Source organism: Somniosus microcephalus, chromosome 11 (genome assembly GCF_052327205.1).
Source record: "Somniosus microcephalus isolate GS21.2 chromosome 11, FLI_Smic_1.0, whole genome shotgun sequence".
NCBI classification, from domain to species: Eukaryota; Metazoa; Chordata; class Chondrichthyes; order Squaliformes; family Somniosidae; genus Somniosus; species Somniosus microcephalus.
In genome coordinates, this window is record NC_140997.1 from 116,125,065 (window position 1) to 116,135,711 (window position 10,647).

The following is a 10,647-nucleotide window of genomic DNA, read 5'->3' on the forward strand; positions in this document are numbered from 1 at the left end:
TTTTTTTCTTCTTTTCTCTTTACCCCTCCTAGGCCCCTCTCTCTTGTCATCATGCCTCCTTTCATTTCTCCCTTTCAGTTATTCTGGCCCCCTAAATATCCACCCCAATCCTTCACCACTCCTCGGCCTTCCTATTGGCTTGACTCCTCCTTGGATAACCCTATAGCTTCCCTCTGCCTCTTTTGGCAACCTCTGAAGGGCCCATCAGGGTACTTGTAGTGCTCTCCTTATGACCAGAAACCCCAACTGCCCCATCCTACCCTCTCACCGACTTTCCCACCCAGCGCATCCACTGGGGACTAATCTCGTCAATCTCCTTCCCGTCCCACTCGCCCCTCCCAGCTCTGACCCTGTGGACTCTGCCAGTGGATCAGCTATCACTGCCCCTCTCCACATCTCCCTCCAGAATATCCGTTCACTTGTCAACAAGGCCCTTGCCATCCATGAGCCTATTATGGATGATTGCATTGACATCATAGCCTTGACGGAAATCTAGTTCACAGGTGATGACACCTTTCTCCTAATGAAGCCTCCCTGCCTGGCTATATCTTCCATCACTTGCCTGCCCAGACCACCGCGGTGGTAGTGTGGCTCATATCACCAAATCACACCTTGATTTGTCCCGCTACTCCGCTGGCATTTTTTCCTCCTTTAAGCATCTCACCTTGTTCCATCCCTCTCACCTCCTTTAAAATCCTCGTTCTCTACCACCCACCCAAATACCATGTCAAGTTTCTCACCCAGATATCTTCACTGCTTTTCTCCCTCTGTCTCTGCACTGAGCGACTTCTCATGTGTTTTATAAGTATTTTAAGGGCAAGAGGATAACCAGGGAAAGAGTAGGGCCCATTAGGGACCAAAAGGGCAATCTGTGTGTAGAGCCGGAAGATGTAGGTGAGGTTTTAAATGAATATTTTGCATCTGTGTTCACTATGGAGAAGGGTGATGCAGGCATAGAAATCAGGCAGGGTGATTGTGATGTATTTGAACAAATTAGTATCAAGAGGGAGGAGATACTAAGCGGTTTTAGCAGGCTTAAAAGTGGATAAATCCCCAGGCCCTGACTGGATGCATCCCAGGCTGCTGTGTGAGGCAAGGGAGGAGATTGCAGGGGCTCTGACACAAATTTTCAGAACCTCTCTGGCCACAGGGGAGGCGCCAGAGGACTTGAGAACAGCTAATGTAGCACCATTGTTCAAGAAGGGTAGTAGGGATAAACCAGGGAATTACAGGCCAGTGAGCCTAACATCAGTGGTAGGGAAATTATTGGAAAAAATTCTGAGGGACAGAATTATTCTCCACTTGGAGAGGCAGGGATAGTCAGCATGGCTTTGTCAGGGGAGATCATGTCTGACCAATTTGATTGAATTTTTCAAGGGGGTGACTAGGTGTGTGGATGAGGGTAGTGCAGTTGATGAGGTCTACATGGACTTCAGTAAGGCTTTTGACAAAGTCCCACATTGGAGACTGGTCAAGAAGGTAAGAGCCCATGGGATCCAGGGCAATTTGGCACATTAGATCCAAAATTGGCTTAGTGGCAGGAAGCAGAGGGTGATGGTCGAAGGTTATTTTTGTGACTGGAAGCCTGTGTCCAGTGGTGTACTGCAGGGATCGGTGCTGGGTCCTTTGCTGTTTGTAGTGTACATTAATGATTTAGATATAAATGTAGGAGGTATGATCAGTAAGTTCGCAGATGACACAAAAATTGGTGGAGTGGTAAATAGCAAGGAGGGAAGCCTCAGGCTACAGGATGATATATGGTTAGATGGGCAGAACAGTGGCAAATGGAATTTAACCCTGAAAAGTGTGAGGTGATGCATTTTGGGAGGACTAACAAGGCAAGGGAATACACATTGAATGGTAGGACCCTACGAAGGACAGAGGATCAGAGGGACCTTGGTGTGCATGTACATAGATCCCTGAAGGCAGCAGGTGGTTAAAAAGGCATATGGGATACTTGCCTTCATTAGCCGAGGCATAGAATATAAGAGCAGGGAGGTTATGATGGAGCTGTACAAAACGCTAGTTAGGCCACAGCTGGATTACTGTGTGCAGTTCTGGTCGCCACACTATAGGAAGGATGTGATTGCATTGGAGAGGGTGCAGAGAAGATTCACCAGGATGTTACCTGGGCTGGAGCGCTTCAGCTATGAAGACTGGACAGGCTGGGGTTGTTTTCCTTGGAGCAGAGAAGGCTGAGGGGGGACCTGATTGAGGTGTACAAAATTATGAGGGGCATAGATAGGGTAGATAGAAAGGAACTTTTCCCCTTAGTAGAGGGGTCAATAACCAGGGGGCATAGATTCAAGGTAAGGGGCAGGAGGTTTAGAGGGGATTTGAGGAAGAACTTTTTCACCCAGAGGGTGGTTAGAATCTGGAACTCACTGCCTGAAAGGGTGGTAGAGGCAGGAACCCTCACAACATTCAAGAAGCATTTAGATGAGCACTTGAAATGCCATAGCATACAAGGCTACGGACCAAGTGCTGGAAAATGGGATTAGATTAGACAGGGCTTGATGGCCGGCGCGGACACGATGGGTCGAAGGGCCTCTTTCTGTGCTGTATAACTCTGACTCATGCTCAGTGATTTAATCCTCCAACTCAACTTGTTTTGCCCTCTTTCCTCAGTTCACTGCCCTTCTATCCTCCCTTAATCTCTCCCTCCATATAAACTCCCCTACCCATATTCACAACCACACCTTCAACATTGCCATCTCACATGGCTCTCTTACCCCCATGGTGTTAATCACGGATAAGGCCATCTCTGATCACTTCCTTGTAATACTCTCCACTCACATCCCCCTTTTCCCTCCCAACCCCACGGTGGCATAGTGGTTAGCACTGTTGCCTCACAGCGCCAGGGACCCGGGTTCGAATCCGGCCTCGGGTGACTGTCTGTGTGGAGTTTGCACATTCTCCCCGTGTTTGCGTGGGTTTCCTCCGGGTGCTCCGGTTTCCTCCCACAGTCCAAAGATGTGCGGGTTAGGTTGATTGGCAATGATAAATTGACCCTTAGTGTTAGGGGGATTAAATACGTGGGGTTACGGGGATAGGGTGGGATATGTGTTGATGTAGGAGTTACGGGGATCGGGTGGGATATGTGTCGGTGCAGGCTCGATGGGCCGAAATGGCCTCTATCTGCACTGTGGGGTTTCTGTGATTCTGTGATATGTCCGCCCCTGGAAAAAACTCTCCCTTAAGCCACTTACAGTACTTTCAAATTCCCAACTGTCTAGCAATGTTCCCTTTCAGCTGCGTGCCTACGCAGTGCTCCAGGGATCCCGCACAGCCGGCTTGCGAGCTTTTCGATGCAAAAACCACGTATTCGCGGTATTTTGAAGGGGCCGCGCGGCGCCAAAATAAATTACAGGGAAAATTGCTGTCTAGCCTTCCATTCACCACGGCATTTCTGCCGCTATTGATCTGCTCAATCACACCCTCACCTCGAACTTTAATGCCTTTGTCCCCAATAAAACCATTGCTCCCTCTCACCCTGGTTTGGTCCCCGTTTCTGCTTCCTTAAGTCCAAGGAATGCAGATTTGAGCATTTCTGGTGGACAACTGGTTTAGCCATCCATCGCCAGATCTGACTGGACCACATAAAGCACTATTGGGTCCTGTTCTCTTCTGCCAAAACTGCTCACTATTCCAGGATCATTCTGAAATATAAAAATAACCCCCAGCTTTTCGTCTCCACGACAAACTGTCTTCTTAAACCCCTCTTCCCCTGCTTCATCCACCCTCACCTCCAAAAACAAGTGCGTGGCGCTTCTTTGTCACTAAGATTGAGACCATCCATTCAGCTGCCTCTGCCACTTCCCTCCCTTCCCCTATCCCACCAAGCAAAACTTCCCCTAAGATTTCCCCCCTGACCTAGCCCTGAATTCTCATCTTACTTTAGTTTCTCTCCTGTCTCCCATGAGGCCCACCTCCTGCTCCCTTGACCATATTCCAATCAAACTGCTGACCACCCAACTTCCCTTCCTAGCCCCCATGTTAGCTGATATTGTTAACGGTTCCGATACTGTGCCACTCCCCTTCAAATCTGCTGTCATCAACCCCCCTCCTCAAAGTCCATCCTTGACCCCCCACTGTCCTTCCAAACTACTGCCCCATCTCCAACCTCCCTTTCATCTCCAATGTCCTTGAAAGTGTTGTCGCCTCCCAAATCCATGCCCATCTTTCCCTCAACTCCATGTTTGAACCTCTCCAACCAGCTTTCTGCCCCGGCCACAGCACTGAAACAGCCTTTACCAAGGTTACAAATGACATCCTATGTGACTGTGACCACGGCAACTATTCTTCCTCATGCTTCTCAACCTGTCTGCAGACTTTGACATGTTTGATCACACCATCCTCCTCCAATGCCTCTCCTCCATTGTCGAGCTGGGTGGGACTGCCATTGACTGGATCCATTCCTATCTATCTAGTCATAGCCAGAGAATCACCTGCAATGGGTTCTCTTCCTGCTCCTGCACTATTACCTCTGGTGTCCCCCCAAGGATCTATCCTTGGTGCCCCCTATTTCTCATGTACATGCTGCATATCGGCGATATCATCCGAAAACACAACGTCAGTTTCCACAAGTACAGTGACGACACTGCGCTCTACCTCACCACTACCTCTCTCGACCCCCCCACTATCTCTAAATTGTCTGACTGCTTATCTGACATCCAGTCCTGGATGAGCAGAAAATTTTCTCTGATTTAAATATTGGAAAGACCATCTTCAGTCCCTGCCACCAACTCTGTTTGCTAACCATCAACTCTATGCCTTTTCCTGGCCACTGTCTGAGGCGGAACCAGACCATTCGCAACCTTGCTGTCCTATTTGACCGAGCTGAGCTCCCAATCCCATATCCTCTCCACCACCAAGATTGCCTACTTCCACCTCTGTAACATCATCCATCTTGGTACCTGCCTCAGCTCATCTGCTGCTGAAACCCTCGTTCATGCCTTCATTACCTCAAGACTTGACTATTCCAATGCTCTCCTGGCCGGCCACCCATCTTGCGCCCTCTGTAAACTTGAGCTCATCCAAAACTCTGCTGCCCATATCCCAACTTGTACCAAGTCCCATTCACCTGGTCCTGCAATGCCTCAACTTTAAAATTCTCATCCTTGGTTCAAATCCCTCCATGGCCTTGGCCCTCCCTATCTCTGTAACCTCCTCCAGCCCGACAACCCTCCAGGATCTCTGCTCTCCTCCAATTCTGGCCTCTTGAGCATCCCCTATTTTCTTCGCCACCATTGGTGGACCGTGCCTTCGGCTGCCTAGGCCCGATGATATGGAATTCCCTCCCGAAACCTCTCCACCTCCGAACCTCTCTTTCCTCCTTTAAGACGCTCCTTAAAACCTACCTCTGTGACCAAGCTTTTGATCATCTGCGCAAATAGCTCCTTAGGTAGCTCGTTGTCATATCTTGTTTGATACACAGCGCTCCTGTGAAGCTCGGGGTCTTTCACTGCATTAAAGGCACGATAGAAATGCAAGTTGTTGTTGTTTTAAATGGAATGTGACAGTATTTTGAACCAGAAACCGAAAATGTTTGGAGCAGTCAGCAGCTCAGGCACAGCATCTGTGGAGAGAGGTGTCCAGCTAACGTTTCAAGCATAGCTCTTCATCACGAGTTCTGATCAAGGGTTATTGCTTGTAACATGTACTTGCTCCCTCCTCCCCCTCCCCCTCCTCCCCCTCCCCCTCCTCCCCCTAACCCCCTCCTCCCCTCCCCTCCTCCCCCTCCTCCCCCTCCCCCTCCTCCCCTCCCCTCCTCCCCCTCCTCCCTCCTCCCCCTCCCCTCCTCCCCCTCCCCTCCTCCCCCTCCCCTCCTCCCCCTCCCCTCCCTCCCCCCTCCCCTCCTCCCCCTCCCCTCCTCCCCCTCCCCTCCTCCCCCTCCCCTCCTCCCCCTCCCCTCCTCCCCTCCCCTCCTCCTCCCCCCCCTCCCCCCTCCCCCTCCTCCCCCTCCTCCCCCTCCCCCTCCTCCCCCTCCCCCTCCTCCCCCTCCCCCTCCTCCCCCTCCCCTCCTCCCCCTCCCCTCCTCCCCCTCCCCTCCTCCCCTCCCCTCCTCCCCCTCCCCTCCTCCCCCTCCCCCTCCTCCTCCTCCCCTCCCCTCCACTCCTCCCCTCCAACTCCTCCCCTCCCCTCCTCCCCCTCCCCTCCTCCACCCTCCCCTACTCCCCCTCCCCCTCCCCCTCCCTCCCCCTCCCCTCCTCCCCCCCTCCCCCTCACCCTCCTCCCCCGCCTCCCCCTCCCCTCCTCCCCCCCCCTCCCCCTCCCCCTCCTCACCCCTCCCCCTCCTCCTCCCCCTCCCCTCCTCCCCCTCCCCTCCTCCCCCTCCCCTCCTCCCCCTCCCCTCCTCCCCCTCCCCTCCTCCCCCTCCCCTCCTCCTCCCCCCCCTCCCCCTCTCCCCTCCTCCCCCTCCCCCTCCCCCCCTCCTCCCCCTCCCCCTCCTCCCCCTCCCCTCCTCCCCCTCCCCCTCCTCCCCCTCCCCCTCCCTCCCCCCTCCCCTCCTCACCCCTCCCCCTCCTCCCCCTCCACCCCTCCCACCCCACCCCTCCTCCCCCTCCCCTCCTCCCCCTCCCCTCCTCCCCCCTCCCCCTCCTCCCCCTCCCCTCCTCCCCTCCCCTCCCCAACCCCCTCACCCTCCTCCCCCTCCCCTCCTCCCCCTCCCCCTCCTCCCCCTCCCCTCCACCTCCTCCCCCCTCCCCTCCACTCCTCCCCTCCACTCCTCCCCTCCCCTCCCTCCACCTCCCCTCCTCCCCCTCCCCTCCTCCCCCCCTCCTCCCCCTCCCCTACTCCCCCTCCTCCCCCTCCCCTACTCCCCCTCCTCCCCCCCTCCCCCTCCCCTCCTCCCCCCCCTCCCCCTCCCCTCCTCACCCTCCCCCCACCTCCCCCCCTCCTCCCACCCCCTCCTCCCCCTCCCACCTCCCTCCCTCCTCCCCCTCCCCTCCTCCACCTCCCCTCCACCCCCTCCCCTCCTCCCCCTCCCCTCCTCCCCCTCCCCTCCTCCCCCTCCCCTCCTCCCCCCCCTCCCCCCCCTCCCCCCTCCCCCTCCCCCTCCCCCCCTCCCCCTCCCCCTCCCCCTCCCTCCCCTCCCCCTCCCCTCCTCCCCCTCCCCTCCTCCCCCTCCCCTCCTCCCCCTCCCCTCCTCCCCCTCCCCTCCTCCCCCTCCCCTCCACCCCCTCCCCTCCCTCCCCCTCCCCTCCTCCCCCTCCCCTCCTCCCCTCCCCTCCCCCTCCCCTCCTCCCCCCTCCCCACCCCTCCCCCTCCCACCCCTCCCCCCCTCCTCCCCCTCCCCCTCCCTCCCCCTCCCCTCCTCCCCCTCCCTCCACCCCCTCCCCTCCTCCCCCTCCCCTCCTCCCCCTCCCCCTCCTCCCCCTCCCCTCCTCCCCCTCCCCTCCTCCCCCTCCTCCCCCTCCCCACCTCCCCCTCCTCCCCCTCCCCTCCTCCCCTCCCCCCCTCCCCTCCTCCCCCTCCCCCCTCCCCTCCCCCCCTCCCCCCTCCCCCTCCTCCCCCCCTCCCCTCCTCCCCCTCCCTCCTCCCCCTCCCCTCCTCCCCCTTCCCCCTCCCCCCCTCCCCCCTCCTCCCCCTCCCCCTCCCCTCCTCCCCCTCCCCCTCCTCCTCCTCCCCCTCCCCTCCTCCCCCTCCCCTCCTCCCCCTCCCTCCTCCCCCTCCCCTCCTCCCCCTCCCCTCCTCCCCCTCCCCTCCTCACCCTCCCCTCCTCCCCCTCCCCTCCTCCCCTCCCCTCCTCCCCCTCCCCTCCTCCCCCTCCCCCCTCCCCTCCCCTCCTCCCCTCCCCTCCTCCCCCTCCCCTCCTCCCCCTCCCCTCCCCTCCCCCTCCTCCTCCTCCCCCTCCCCTCCTCCCCCCCTCCTCCTCCCCCTCCCCTCCTCCCCCTCCCCTCCTCCCCTCCCCTCCTCCCCTCCCCTCCTCCCCCTCCCCTCCTCCCCCTCCCCTCCTCCCCCTCCCCTCCTCCCCCTCCCCTCCTCCCCCTCCCCTCCTCCCCCTCCCCTCCTCCCCCTCCCCTCCTCCCCCTCCCCTCCTCCTCCCCCTCTCCCCCTCCTCCCCCTCCCCTCCCCTCCTCCCCCTCCCCTCCTCCCCTCCCCTCCTCCCCTCCCCTCCTCCCCCTCCCCTCCTCCCCTCCCCTCCTCCCCCTCCCCTCCTCCCCTCCCTCCTCCCCCTCCCCTCCTCCCCCTCCCCTCCCTCCCCTCCCCTCCTCCCCCTCCCTCCTCCCCCTCCCCTCCTCCCCTCCCCTCCTCCCCTCCCCTCCTCCCTCCTCCCTCCTCCCCTCCTCCCCCTCCCCTCCTCCCCTCCCCTCCTCCCCTCCTCCCCCTCCCCTCCTCCCCTCCCCTCCTCCCCCTCCCCTCCTCCCCCTCCCCTCCTCCCCCTCCCCTCCTCCCCCTCCCCTCCTCCCCCTCCCCTCCTCCCCCTCCCCTCCTCCCCTCCCCTCCTCCCCCTCCCCTCCTCCCCCTCCCCTCCTCCCCCTCCCCTCCTCCCCCTCCCCTCCTCCCCCTCCCCTCCTCCCCCTCCCCTCCTCCCCCTCCTCCTCCTCCCCCTCCCCTCCTCCCCCTTCCCCTCCTCCCCCTCCCCTCCTCCCCCTCCCCTCCTCCCCCTCCCCTCCTCCCCCTCCCCTCCTCCCCCTCCCCTCCTCCCCCTCCCCTCCTCCCCCTCCCTCCTCCTCCTCTCCCCTCTCCCCCTCCCCCTCCCCTCCCCTCCCCCTCCCCTCCTCCCCCTCCCCTCCTCCCCTCCCCTCCTCCCCCTCCCCTCCTCCCCCTCCCCTCCTCCCCCTCCCCTCCTCCCCCTCCCCCCTCCCCTCCCTCCTCCCTCCTCCCTCCTCCTCCCCCTCCCCTCCCCTCCTCCCCCTCCCCCTCCCTCCCCCCTCCCCCTCCCTCCTCCCCCTCCCCCTCCCCCTCCCCTCCTCCTCCTCCCCCTCCCCTCCTCCTCCTCCTCCTCCCCCCTCCCCTCCCCCCCTCCCCCTCCCCTCCTCCCCCTCCCCCTCCCCCTTCCCCCTCCCCCTCCCCCCTCCTCCCTCCCCCTCCCCTCCTCCCCCTCCCCCTCCCCTCCTCCCCCTCCCCCTCCCCTCCTCCCCCTCCCCCTCCCCTCCTCCCCCTCCCTCCCCCTCCCCTCCTCCCCCTCCCCCCCTCCTCCCCTCCCCCCCTCCTCCCCTCCCCCCCTCCTCCCCCTCCCTCCTCCCCTCCCCCTCCTCCCCCTCCCTCCTCCCCCTCCCCTCCCCTCCCCTCCTCCCCTCCCCTCCTCCCCCTCCCCTCCTCCCCCTCCCCTCCTCCCCTCCCCTCCTCCCCCTCCCCTCTCCCCCTCCCCCCTCCCCCTCCCCTCCTCCCTCCTCCTCTCCCCCTCCCCCTCCCCTCCTCCTCCTCCTCCCCCCCTCCCCCTCCTCCCCCTCCCCTCCTCCCCCTCCCCTCCTCCCCCTCCCCTCCTCCCCCTCCCCTCCTCCCCCTCCCCCCCCTCCTCCCCTCCCCCTCCCCCCCTCCCCTCCTCCTCCTCCCTCCCCTCCTCCCCCCTCCCCTCCTCCCCCTCCCCTCCTCCCCCCCCCTCCCTCCCCTCCCCCCCTCCTCCCCTCCCCTCCCCCTCCCCTCCTCCCCCTCCCCTCCTCCCCCTCCCCTCCTCCCCCTCCCTCCCCTCCTCCCCCTCCCCTCCTCCCCTCCCCTCCTCCCCCTCCTCCTCCTCCCCCTCCCCTCCTCCCCCTCCCCTCCTCCCCCTCCCCCCCTCCTCCACCTCCCCCTCTCCCCTCCCCCTCCCCCCTCCTCCCCTCCCTCCCCCTCCCCTCCTCCCCCTCCCCCTCCCCTCCTCCCCCTCCCCCTCCCCTCCTCCCCCTCCCCCTCCTCCCCCTCCCCTCCTCCCCCTCCCCTCCTCCCCCTCCCTCCTCCCCCTCCCCTCCTCCCCCTCCCCTCCTCCCCCTCCCCTCCTCCCCCTCCCCCTCCTCCCCCTCCCCTCCTCCCCCTCCCCTCCTCTCCCCTCCCCTCCTCCCCCTCCCTCCTCCCCCTCCCCTCCTCCCCCTCCCCTCCTCCCCCTCCCCCCTCCTCCTCCCCTCCTCCCCTCCTCCCCCTCTCCCCCTCCCCTCCCCTCCTCCCCCTCCCCTCCTCCCCCTCCCCTCCTCCCCCTCCCCTCCTCCCCCTCCCCTCCTCCCCCTCCCCTCCTCCCCCTCCCCTCCTCCCCCTCCCCTCCTCCCCTCCCCCTCCTCCCCCTCCCCTCCTCCCTCCTCCCCCTCCCCTCCTCCCCCTCCCCTCCTCCCCCTCCCTCCCCTCCTCCCCCTCCCCCTCCCCCTCCCTCCTCCCCCTCCCCTCCTCCCCCTCCCCTCCTCCTCCTCCTCCTCCCCCCTCCCGCTCCCCCCCCTCCCCCTCCCCTCCTCCCCCTCCCCCTCCCCCTCCCCCTCCCCCCCCCTCCCCCTCCCCCTCCACCCCTCCCCCTCCCTCCTCCCCTCCCCTCCCCTTCCTCCTCCCCCTCCCCTCCCCCTCCTCCCCCTCCCCCTCCCCTCCTCCCCCTCGTCCTCCCCCTCCCCTCCTCCCCCTCCCCCCCTCCTCCCCTCCCCCCCTCCCCCCCTCCCCCCCTCCCCCTCCCCTCCTCCCCCTCCCCTCCTCCCCCTCCCCTCCTCCCCCTCCCCCCTCCCCTCCCCTCCTCCCCTCCTCCCCCTC